The sequence below is a fragment of the Saimiri boliviensis genome, chromosome 11 (assembly GCF_048565385.1).
Source record: "Saimiri boliviensis isolate mSaiBol1 chromosome 11, mSaiBol1.pri, whole genome shotgun sequence".
Lineage (NCBI taxonomy): Eukaryota > Metazoa > Chordata > Mammalia > Primates > Cebidae > Saimiri > Saimiri boliviensis.
This window is the reverse complement of record NC_133459.1, coordinates 115,827,203-115,839,285: the sequence shown is the minus strand read 5'-3', so window position 1 is coordinate 115,839,285 and position 12,083 is coordinate 115,827,203. Positions and strand designations below refer to the sequence as shown.

At 45.9% G+C, this 12,083-nt stretch overlaps 1 protein-coding gene across 1 annotated transcript in view; it reads right to left on the bottom strand.

The window, feature by feature from the left end:
* The window catches only part of ABCA4 (ATP binding cassette subfamily A member 4), a 131,795-nt gene that overhangs the window by 96,086 nt on the left and 23,626 nt on the right, over positions 1-12,083 (bottom strand). The gene's annotated exons all lie outside the window — the stretch shown is intronic.

Genomic DNA, 12,083 nt, shown 5'->3' with positions numbered 1-12,083 from the left:
ATATGGTGGAATAGGCAAGCTGGCTTTTTGGGGTTTTACAAGGGCACTAATCCCAGTCATAACCCAATCACCTCCCAAAGGCCTCACCTAATGCCATCATCTTGGGGATGAGGATTTCAACATACGAATTTTGGGAAGGATGCAAACATTCAGATCATAGCATGCACCTTCCTGCATTTTTTTTTTTTTTGAGACAGAGTTTCGCTCTTGTTACCCAGGCTAGAGTGCAATGGCACGATCTTGGCTCACTGCAACCTCCGCCTCCTGGGTTCAGGCAATTCTCCTGCCTCAGCCTCCTGAGTAGCTGGGATTACAGGCACGCACACCATGCCCAGCTAATTTTTTTTGTATTTTTAGTAAAGACAGGGTTTCACCATGTTGACCAGGATGGTCTCGATCTCTTGACCTCGTGATCCACCGCCTCAGCCTCCCAAAGTGCTGGGATTACAGGCTTGAGCCACTGCCCCCGGCCCTTCCTGCATTTTTTATCACCCTGTTGCCTAAGAGTACTAATAAATGAATAACATGAAGAGTAAGAAAGACCACAAGAGGCTGGGTGAGGTGGCTCATGCCCATAATCCCAGCACTTTGGGAGGCCAAGGCAGGTGGATCACTTGAGGTCAGGAGTTCAAAACCAGCCTGGCTAACCTGGTGAAATCCCGTCTCTACTAAAAACACAAAAATTAACTGGGCATGGTGACAGGCACCTGTCATCCCAGCTACTCAGGAGGCTGAGGCAGGAGAATCGCTTGAACCTGGAAGGCGGAGGTTGCAGTGAGCCGAGATTGTACCATTGCACTCCAGCCTGGGTGACACAGTGAGACTCTGTCAAAAAAAAAGAAAGGAAGAAAGACCCACTGACCACAAGAATAATGCACATACCAACCAATTCCATTAACCTTGCCTGGCACTGATTGACTAGTTCTGTCACAGTGACAAAGACTGATGCTTATCCATGTAATTTTGCTAAAAGTAATAATGCCTGGCCCAGCCTCCTGTGTATACAGAGTGAGCCTATGGCACAATTCTAACCAAAAAGACACCAGGAGAAGTCATAGGCTGAGGTTTCTGGCAACAGTCTTTTGAAGTAGGCCCCTCTGCCCTTTGCCTGGCCCCTGCCTGCAACATGAATGGGCTGGGGGAGTCCGCACATATCTTGAGGTCACCAGATGATGAGCATGTGCTGGGGATGATGGAGGAAAATGCAGAGCAGCCTGGGGTCTTGAGGAAACCTGTGATGCTCCAAACCTTTCTTGGAAGCCCCGGCACCAGACTCTGCATGGGGAGGAAAATGAAACCCACTGCTTCTCTGACTTTTGTTACAGCCAGGTGCAGTTTCTAAATGATAGAATGCCACATTTGACAAATACGTATTGAGTGTCTGCCACTGTTCCAGGTGCTAGGGACATGTTAATGAATGAAACAAAGTCCTCCCTTCATGAGATTTACTGCCAAGAGTTTCCCTGAGGCATCACCAGCCCTCCCATCACTGTTGTCATGCTGTGCATACACCCAAGATTCTCCCACAGGAGAGAATTTACCTCTGACCTCTTATGCCTCCCTAGCTACAGTCCAACTTCTCTCCTCCACCCTTCATTCCCCCATTCTTTTAAGCCCAGTTCATATTCAGCAACTTCACTTTCTCACCAACACTTCCCTGGCTTCCCCCCTCACCATCCTACGAAGATGCTTTAGCAAGAACCCCCCCAGTTTTCTCCTGCTTTTAAGTCTAACGGACATTTTTGGTTTTTGTCTTTTCAGACCTCTCTGCTTTTCTAAACATTTATAATCATGTCTTTTTCCTCCCTGGTCATCTGTGACACTGCTTTTGCCTGGTTTGCTTTGCTACTTCTCCGCATTTCCCACCAGCAACTGTGCCTCTACCTTCCCCTGAAGTGCTGAGGTTGCCAAGGGCCTCCTTCGCTCCTCTCGCTCTGCACATTCCCTGTATAGTCTTATTTCCTTTATCATTTAATCTGCTACCTTTCTGTCGATGACTTCTAAATCTGTACCTCCAACCCTGACCTCTCCCCAGAGCTTCAGACTTATATATCCAACTGTCTGCTTGACATCTGCCTAGATCCAATGTGTCCTGAACTGACCACATCATCCTAGCCCAAACCAACTTCTGTGCCTGTGTGCCCTTTCTGTTGCTGGTACCACTTTCTGTCTGGGAGGCATCACTGGTTCTTCCCATCCCATTGCCCAAATCTCTAGCTTGCAGATCCAGAAGCTGGTACTGGGAATGAGTGTGGGGTAGGGTAAGCCCTTTGATTACAGAGGGTAACCAAGGGACATCCGAAAGGCTACTTTAGGAGGAAGCTGGGATCAAAGACTGAAATCCAAAGAAGCTATGCAGAGAAAAAGTAACCAGGTCCTAGATAATAGGAAGGCACCTAAGAGGGGCTAGGAGCCCAGAGGCACAAACTAAGGAACAGTCACGTTCATGTTTCCAGGGAGACTGGGCATAAGTAAATCAGTCACAAGTTCCCATTAGTTTTGATTATTTCCTCTTCTTTCTGAATTTGGTGTCTGGCTTCCTGACTTGACTGTGGGTGGGAGATTGCCCATAGCCAGGTGGACAATCTTCTCTCCATCCCCTCTCCTTTACTTCCATAGGCTCCAGGCACACTCTGATCTTGAAACTCCATCCCACATCACATGAACACACTGGAAAGCCTCTGTGTCCATATCTATTCATCGCTCTCTCTATCTGTAGGTCTATGTCTATATAGGTATACCTTTTTTTTTTTTTTTTGAGACGGAGTTTCGCTCTTGTTACCCAGGCTGGAGTGCAATGGCGCGATCTCGGCTCACCGCAACCTCCGCCTCCTGGGCTCAGGCAATTCTCCTGCCTCAGCCTCCTGAGTAGCTGGGATTACAGGCACGCGCCACCACGCCCAGCTAGTTTTTTGTATTTTTAGTAGAGACGGGGTTTAACTATGTTGACCAGGATAGTCTCGATCTCTTGACCTTGTGATCCACCCACCTCGGCCTCCCAAAGTGCTGGGATTACAGGCTTGAGCCACTGTGCCCGGCTAGGTATACTATTTTTAAAGCTCTTAATTTTTACTTTTGAAATTATTTGACTTTGAACAACTTATTTAATGATCTGGTATAATTTTTCAGCAATCATTGTGAATACTTAAAAATGTTTGTAAAGTGGAAAAACGTGAACTGTACACAAGCCTTGTAATTTAACATTTATGAACATAGTACTCACTTAATTCATTGATAGGTTATCGGAAACTGAGACTAAGTGAAATAGCTATAATGAAACCAATTTTACCACAGGCTAATTGATATAAACCAGAATTAAATTTCTTTTCTTTTCTTTTTCTCTGAGATGAAATCTTGCCCCGTTGCCCAGGCTGGAGTGCAGTGGTGCAATCTCTGCTCACTGCTCCGCCTCCTGGCTTCAAGCGATTCTCCTGCCTCAGCCTCCCAAGTAGCTTGGACTATAGGCATGCACCACCACACCCAGCTAATTTTTGTATTTTTGGTAGAGACAGGGTTTCACCATGTTGACCAGGCTGGTCTCAAACTCCGGAGCTCAAGTGATCCGTCTGCCTCGGCCTCCCAAAATGTTGAGATTACGGGTGTGAGCCACCACATTTCGCCTAAAATTTAGTTTCTATGGCTTGTTTCTGGTTAAAATAAATCACCAAATCTCAAAATAAAGACTAAAATACTTCTAATATTAAACACTGAAATAAACGTAAACTATACATACATTTTAAAAGATTGATTAAAAAGTAAGATAATTATTTACCCATTTACTTCAGTTCAAAGTCATGGGTGGCTGGATCACATCCCAGAAGCTCAGGGCACAAGGTGGGAATCTAACCTGGACAGGACGCCATCCCATGGCAGGGACACTCACTGCCACACCCACACTCACTCACGCTGGGACCATGCAGACACACCATTTCCCCAATGGGCACATCTTCGGGATGCAGGGGGAACAGGAGTACTTGGAGCTAACCTAAGCAGACATGAAGAGGGTGTGCAAACCTCACGCTGACGGTGGCCCTGGCCAGGAATCAGCTTTGTTGTCTCTCATCAATGTTATAATGAAACACTGTTGAATGAAACTCAAGGGCCTGTTATAACTAAATTTAACAATGAAGTTGAATAACATTACCTTCCTTAAACGTTCATTTAATATTCATTCATTATAATTCTAAAGTTTTTCTTTTTCTTTGGAGTCATTTTTTTCCTAAACTTCAAATCTCAAATATTTTTGTAGGCTTCTACAAAGCCTGCAGTCCTTAGCCACTAATCCTATCACTTTGGGACAAACAGATCAAAATGACCAACCTACCCCATCTTACCCTATTCTCACTTTACCCCTACTGACCAGAGTCAACTCATTTGAAACCACCTCACCTTCTCTGGAAAGCCTTCTTCCCCCATCGCCATGCTCTTCCAGCTTTCCTTCCCCATGGGTTAGATGCCCCTCCTAGCTATTCCTGTCATTCTCAGTGCATTTATTTATCACTTTTATTTTAGTTTGCTGTTATTTTTTAATGTATCTATCTCTCCACTAGACTTTAAGCTCATTAAGCATAGGAATAGGTTTTGCTTGTCTTTTATCTTCACGGCATAGTACACAGTAGGTACTCAATAATACATATTGTGGTAATTAATGGGTAAATAAACTATAACAGAGTAGGAAAGAGACAGTGTCTATTAAGGTTTTAGTTTCCATGAGGGATGTATTTACCAGGCATCAGGGTGACTTACAGGGAGGGAGCAGTCAGTTTCATCTGGGGATGGGGAAGTGACACTTGAGCTGAAGTTTGTAAAGAGACAAGCTGATGACTGTGAGAGTGAGGACTGTGTCTATGAGTAGAAGGGGACAGCCCAGGAATTCCAGGTGGAGAAAGGAACGTGAGGAGAATCAGCAAGAGGGAGTGACTAGAGAGACAGCCAGACAAGAGCAAGAGCAGGAATTTAGGGGAAAGGGAACAGAGAAACAATAGCTTGAGATGCATTTCTGTGTGGTTAATACTCTTTCCGTCTTGTTAACAATTTAGTAATATTCATTCACCAAATAGTTACTAAGCTCCAGCTAGGTGCCTGGCACTACAGCTGCAATTTCTTTCCCAGCTCTTTTTAGTGGGAGTGGCAAATGACAAGGGTCTGGTCCTCACACCTTACATCTCTGAACACTGTCTGATCCCAAGGGAGCCCTCCATATGTACCTGTTTGAAATTGCCTGACTGAGGTTGCCATAAATTATAAATAACTTTCCCAAGGCTCTTCTCTTCTTTTGGTTCCCCCTTCCCCATTATCTGTTCAAATTCACATGAATTGTTTCTGTCAAGGAACTGGAAGCGACTGCAAATTTAGTTGTAATGGAACTATGAAAATATTTCTGGAAAAAAGGTCACGTATCAAAATGGCAAACATCATCACACATACACACACACACACACACACACACACACACACACACACACAATTTCCTATGCCAAACAAGTTCTCTTAATTTCCCAAGTAACACATAACTCTTCCATATCACACGTCACAACTGACTAAGCGCTGCCCACACAAGTTCAAGGTCAGACTAGACCTGTTAAGGAAGATTGGATACACAGATAAGGCTGTGAAGGGATCTGCCTCTATTAACTGAGGTTGGTCTAAGGGGCCCTTAAGCCTTAATCCTGTGCTTAAGAAATTGATACAAGGTCCTAGGCAGCAGCCAAGAAGATTGCGGCCCTAAAAGGCCTCTGTTTGGGTTGCCAGGGATCGAAACCATGTCTCTCCTTTGGGGCTATGTAATATTTTTTTCTTAAGGTAGAATAGAACATATCTCCTAAAAAGTCTTGTATTTCTGGTGCTTTGGATCAAATGTAACAGATGTCACTCTACCAGCACATGAAACATCTTAGGTGTTGAATGTTTTGTTGTTTTACTTTCTGTGATTCAAAGAAGACCATCTGGAAACAGTATTAATTTCTAAGTTGCAGACACACCTAACACAAGGGTAAATAAGTAGTCTCAGATTAAACCTGTCTTTGGGGGACAGACATGGCCTCTGGGAGCCATGGAAGGTTCTGAAGGGAGGAATGAACTACTGTCTTGAAGGCACACAGAGCAGAGGTGAAAAGCAGTTGAAGCAGTGGACAGAAGTGTGTGCTGCTGTGCTCAGCCCTGGGCTGAGCTACAGGAAACCCACATTTATCCGGGAGGGAAGTTGTTGCTAGGCAACTGAGAGAATGTGGATTTGAAGCATGTTTCTTGCAACCTGACAGTTGTTAAGCATCAAATGAAAAGGGAGGAAGCCGGCTTCAGTGGTGAGGAGGCAACCAGGAGGGGACACCCTGAGTGCTAGGAAATGCGTCATAAGGGGAGAATTCAGACTCAGTCACTGAGGGGGTGGGGAGACTTGCCAAACTGTCTCTACCAGGAGGTCACAGAGACATGCTGTCTCCCAGAACGGGAGGGAACTGAGTGTCTGAACTAGAGGGTGGGCTCTTGGGTATGTGAACAGACAAGTTATGGGACTCTCTGTGGCTCAACAGAAACTAGCTCTTTTTCTGTCCGTCCCAGTATCTGTGGTTAATGAAAGCAAAACTGAGCTTGGAATCTAGGGGCAGCCAAAAGGTCACTCTATGAGACAGGCCTCCTCCTAGTCTAGAGGGGGGGTCTGAAGGAGAAATGAGGAGCAAAAGGCCTCTCAAATGAGGCTGTGTTCTTGCTTTGGTAAGAGGAGAATGCTTTTTGTTCAAAGTGTTTTTCCATCTCTTGTCTAATGTACATTTTACTACTATTCCATGAGATATGTAGAACAAGTCTTATTTTCTCAATTTTACAGACGGGGAGGCTGAGATTTCCTTTCAATGGCAGCAAGTTAGGAGCCAACGTAGAGCTGGGGCCCAGTCTCTTAGCCACTAAGAGATGCCTGTGTGCCCCAGTGACTGCCCAGGCCTATGGTCCTCATGCCATTGAATCCTGAACATCAGGGGCAGGGAGGATGCTGATTACTTCATAAACAGAGTTAAGAAAAAATCTGTGTCTATTAAGACCTCTTAGTAAAGGATGCATATTAGTGGTAGGTAGATAAAAATTTTAATGTAGGCCGGGCGCGGTGGCTCAAGCCTGTAATCCCAGCACTTTGGGAGGCCGAGGCGGGTGGATCACGAGGTCAAGAGATCGAGACCATCTTGGTCAACATGGTGAAACCCCGTCTCTACTAAAAATACAAAAAAAATAGCTGGGCATGGTAGTGCGTGCCTGTAATCCCAGCTACTCAGGAGGCTGAGGCAGGAGAATTGCCTGAACCCAGGAGGCGGAGGTTGCAGTGAGCCGAGATCGCGCCATTGCACTCCAGCCTGGGTAACAAGAGCGAAACTCCGTCTCAAAAAAAAAAAAAAAAAAAAAATTTTAATGTAAAGGCTATTAACCTGGGGTCTGGCTTCAGCTGCTCCATGAGCCCCATCCCATATGTCTGCGTGAATTTAGGTTTCTCTAGGGAATAGGCCTAGAGCTGTAGTCAGATTCTGGAAGGTAATCCGAATTCATAAAAAAGGTTAATAGCTATGATTCTGTAGAAATAAAACATATCAAAAGCCAAAACCCTTCCTAAAACCAACTGACCCTGGAGACAACCTGACGCCTCATACATTGGTGCACACATTGTAGGTGTCCAATGTGTATTTACTGAACAAAGGCCAGGACCCCAGGACTCATTATCCTAAATGGCAGCCTTCCCAGGGGCCTGCTCTTGTCGTAAGTGACTTCAGTTTTGACCTTTCAGTATTTCTTTCTTTGTAAATCCATAAAAGTAACATCTGATCTGTCATGAAAATAAGCCCTGGCCTACTGCCTGCCTGGAGCTGAAAAGACATCAAGGCAGGCAAGTGACAACTGACCCAGTAGGCTCAATGTGCCGGAAGGGGCCTCTCTTCTATTTCATTTTTATTTCTTCTTTGTTGAAATCCATTCATCCAGAGGATATTTTGATTGTAATACGTACATATTTTTGTAGATGCATGCAGAAAAAAAATACTAATGCTGTAAGTCACATATACTTGCTGTGGCTTGAGTATTTTCATAAACCCCCCAAAAAACAAACCAAAAAAACCCTTTCTGTTTTGTTTCCTCCCAACAGCCCTGCTATTCCCCGGAATCGGCACTCGGGCATCACTCCTTTCTCTTCTCCCCTCCCATAACTCCCACGGAGAAGTGGGAGAAATCGGAAAGAAGGGGGAAGTCACGAAGTCAAGTCATTAATTAGTGGGACCTCACTGTAAAATCCTGTAGATGTGGGGGCTTTCCCAGACACTTGATGCAGCAATATCCATCTGAAAATTGGAATGCTTAGTTGAAATTTAACAAACTACAGTGAATGATCCAGGAGAGCAGAACTGTGGGGGCTCTCACTGGGCAGGGGGCAGTCCACCCACGCCTCTCCCCAGTGACTCAGGAATTCAGGGAGCAGAGCCAAGAACCAAGCAGGACGTTGATAGGCACATGTAGTTGGAAACCCAAGTCTGGGCCCTTTTCTCCCTGGAACTCAATGAACTCAATGCCCAGCCACCCCGTAGTCAAAGAAACACGGATAAAATGCAATCAGAAAAGTAAAAATGGCAACAGAGCTGTGGCTGGAGGATAAAAAAGAAAGCTGAATCATGCCACACTGGAAGCATTTTCAAAGGGGAAAACCGTGAGCCCAAATGCCGAGGAGGCCAAATTTTCTCTATCAACACGCATTTAGCGGGGGAAGGGAGGGAAACTCAGACTTCCCAGCAGCATGGCAGGTCTTGGCACCCACCTCGGTTCCCCTGCTGAACTTCCACAAATAAACATTCAAAGCAGAAGGGACAGATTTGCTTCTCAGCAAGATTTCAAAGCTGTGCGCCAGAGTTGGAGAGAAAACAGGAAGGATGGTAGGGGGAAGGGGGGAAGAAGGGGAGGAGGGGGAAGAGTGGGAGGAGGAGGAGGGGCATGCATGCCTTGGGCCAAATCAGATAGGAAGCGTCCCAACCTCTCAGCCGAAACTGACACACCATTTTTTATGAGGTGCAAAACATTTTAGGTAGTGTTGGCACTAATGATACCTTGAGCCCAGTCTGAGCTTCTGGGTTTCAAGCCTGGGGCGTTTAAGCCTGTAAAGGCCGCAGGTGAAGACAAGCTTCTTCAGGTGAAACCAAGAGGGGCTATTAATAAGTTTCCTTGGAGAAAATCCAGTCACCTGGCTCTTGTTTCTCTCCCAGCCCATCTAGGTCACCAACCTGTGTGTGCATACTTGCAAGTTAGCATGGCAATAGTGTGCAAATGAGCGTGTGAGTATATTCGGGGATGGGTGGGATGGTGTGGGAGGGATGGAGTAAGGCCATGGGTACTGCCTTTGGATTGTTTGAAGATGACAACACTCACTTCTGATCTCCAAGGAACCAAGAAAAAACACAGCTGGTCTCAGTCAGTGCTAACCCCAGTGCCCCTCCTTCCGATTCTCTGGGCTCCACAGGTTCCCATGTCTCAGAGATTGCACCCACACCCCCAGCTCTTTACTCAGAAGGGGCAGGTGCCATCACAGTGGTTTACTGAGATTTTCTCTCTTTCCTTGCTAATGAAAACTCACTTGGCATTTAATAAAACATTATTTATACACTGGCTTACGTACATATGAGAAATAGCCCAGAACAGAAGGCCCAGCATTCCCGCACTGCATTTAAGTGTGGCTGCGCGCCAACCAGCTGCAATAACAGCCTCGTCCCCATGGGGCCCCTTCCCCATCCCGGAGCAGCCCCTGCCTGCCTGATGCTCCTCTCAGAGTGTCAGAGGGTCTGCCCTGAGCCTTTCTGGGCCTGCCTTAGGCTTGTTTTTCTAAAAACACAAATAGGATGGGCCCAGGAGCAATAAAGGCAAAGTCCCATTTTAATGGCTGCAATTTCTTTCAGGTTTTTTTTTTTTTTTTTAGTAAATTTTTATTTTTTTAGTGTAATCCATTTGTCAAATGGAAAAGTACATTTTAAAGACACCAGAAGACTAGATGTGTCCTGCTTCAGCTGGGTCTTCCCCCACAGAGACAGAAGCAGGAGTGAGGGGAGAGCAGGTGGGGGTGGTGCTCTGAGGCTGAGCCGGCTCCCACCAGGGCTTTCTCCTCCCCGCGGTCTCAGGTCCACTGCAGGCTCTGTCGATTACCAGCTTTGTTAAGAGAACAGGAGAGAGCATCTCCACACCACTGTTGTGTCATGGGTAATCAAATGAAAGTTCTATGGAGCCTCAGAGGCCTGTGGGGTACTATTATTATTATGCATAAATCAAACTCTTATGTTCTAGGTCAGTGATTCTCAACCTTGGCTGGACATTGGACTTATCTGGGAAGCTTTTTAAAACAGTGAATTCAAGACTGTACCCTAGGCCAGGTGACTCAGTCTCTGGGAGTGGGGGCCAGGCATTTGTAGGACACACTGAATCACTGGGGAAGCTTTTAAACACTACTGTTCCGGGGGACAAATGCTGCTGGTGTTGGCCTTTCTAGGCAGCACTGTTTGCTTGTCTCTGGTCTGGCTGTGAGTTTGGTGCGGGTGGAAGGTTCACAGCTGGAGCCTAGGCCTCAGCACAATGCCCGGCCCTTCACAGGTGCCCGACACAGGTTTGAGTGCCTCGAGAAAGGAAGCCTCCAGAATCCAGCTGAGGTCTGCAATGGCAATGGTCAAGGTAGCCCAGGGTTTCTGAATGCTAGCATTTGCCAAGGCAGTGTGTGACGGCCTAAGTAAAGACTTTCTGATAAACATTTGGAAGCCAGTGTCTTGAGTTTTGGTTCTCGTCTCTGATGGAAAGTTTTACCCAGTTGCCCATTTACCCTGCTATCTCTGGGACTGACATCTCAGCATCAATGGTCATGCCCTGGGAGGTAAATTTACCTGGCCAAGGTGCTTCAGGAATAGAAGGATGACCCTGCTCCCTTCACAGTGGCAGGAGGATGCCACGAACCTGGGCACCTGGGCCCTGCCTGCAAAGCTCAAGTGCACTTCGTTCCTTCCGCCCATTCTGCAGAGCACGTAGGCCCTGGACACCTGACAGGGAGCCTCTGCAGCTCTGCAAACATGAGCGTTGGACTCCTCGCTGTGCTGGTATTCAGCAGCCTGGAATAAGGGACCTTTGTTGTCTCCCTCTTCTGCCTGATTCTGAAAACAAGTCAGGAGCGTGTCTAAAATCAGGTTCTTTGTGAAACTTTGGATAGAGACACTTGGACTACATGGCTTCTTATTCTTCCTACAGTGTGGGGGTCCAAGAGACCTTTTCGGAGTCCTGGGCTCTCACTGATGGTGGCATCCCTAGGCCCTGACCCTTCATACTCACTCTGGGGCTCCACCCCGATGAGCTGGGAAAATTGCAGAGTAACTTTCCAAGGAAAGTCACACATTGAAAGGGATTAAGTATGGACTCTGCCAGAAACTGCAGGGTCTTGTTTTATTTTGCTTCATTTTTAAAAACCTTTGGCTTGCTTTTTAAGACAAGCTGAGGGTGGGTTTGCTGGGACTTGAGAACAGTCATAAAACAGACAAAATGTGATTCCTCAGTCAAGTTCTTAGTAATGACATTCCCTACAACACAGTTCCAGAAATTAAAATGTAGGCAACAGAAAAAGATCTAATTCCATGCTAGAAATATTATTTATGCCACCTTCTCTGAAGGATTCTAATTTTGAGTGTTTCTGAAAGTATGGCCTATGATGTTCTTTATTAGAATCACCTGACGTAACAGGATAGATTCTGGGCTGACCTGGTTCTTCTGAATCAGAGTGATTGGGAGTGAGGGTTTAGAACTTGCATTTTTTACCAACTTATCTAATGGTTTTTATGCACTTTGCAGGGTGAGAACCTCTGCTCTACAACTCCTTTATCTAATTCCTTCTCATCTTATCCTTCTGGCAAAGGAGGAGATATTATCAGGTCCCAAGCAGTCTGTCTGGGATGCAGTTCTGGAACAGAGGTTTGAGCTAGATCAGGGCTTTCCAAATTTTGAGACTACTCTGTCATTTTTTCTCTCTAGAAACATCAACCTTTGAGGTTGAGACCAGTTCCAGAGGAAGGAGCATGGGGCCTTCTTCTATTAAAATTTAT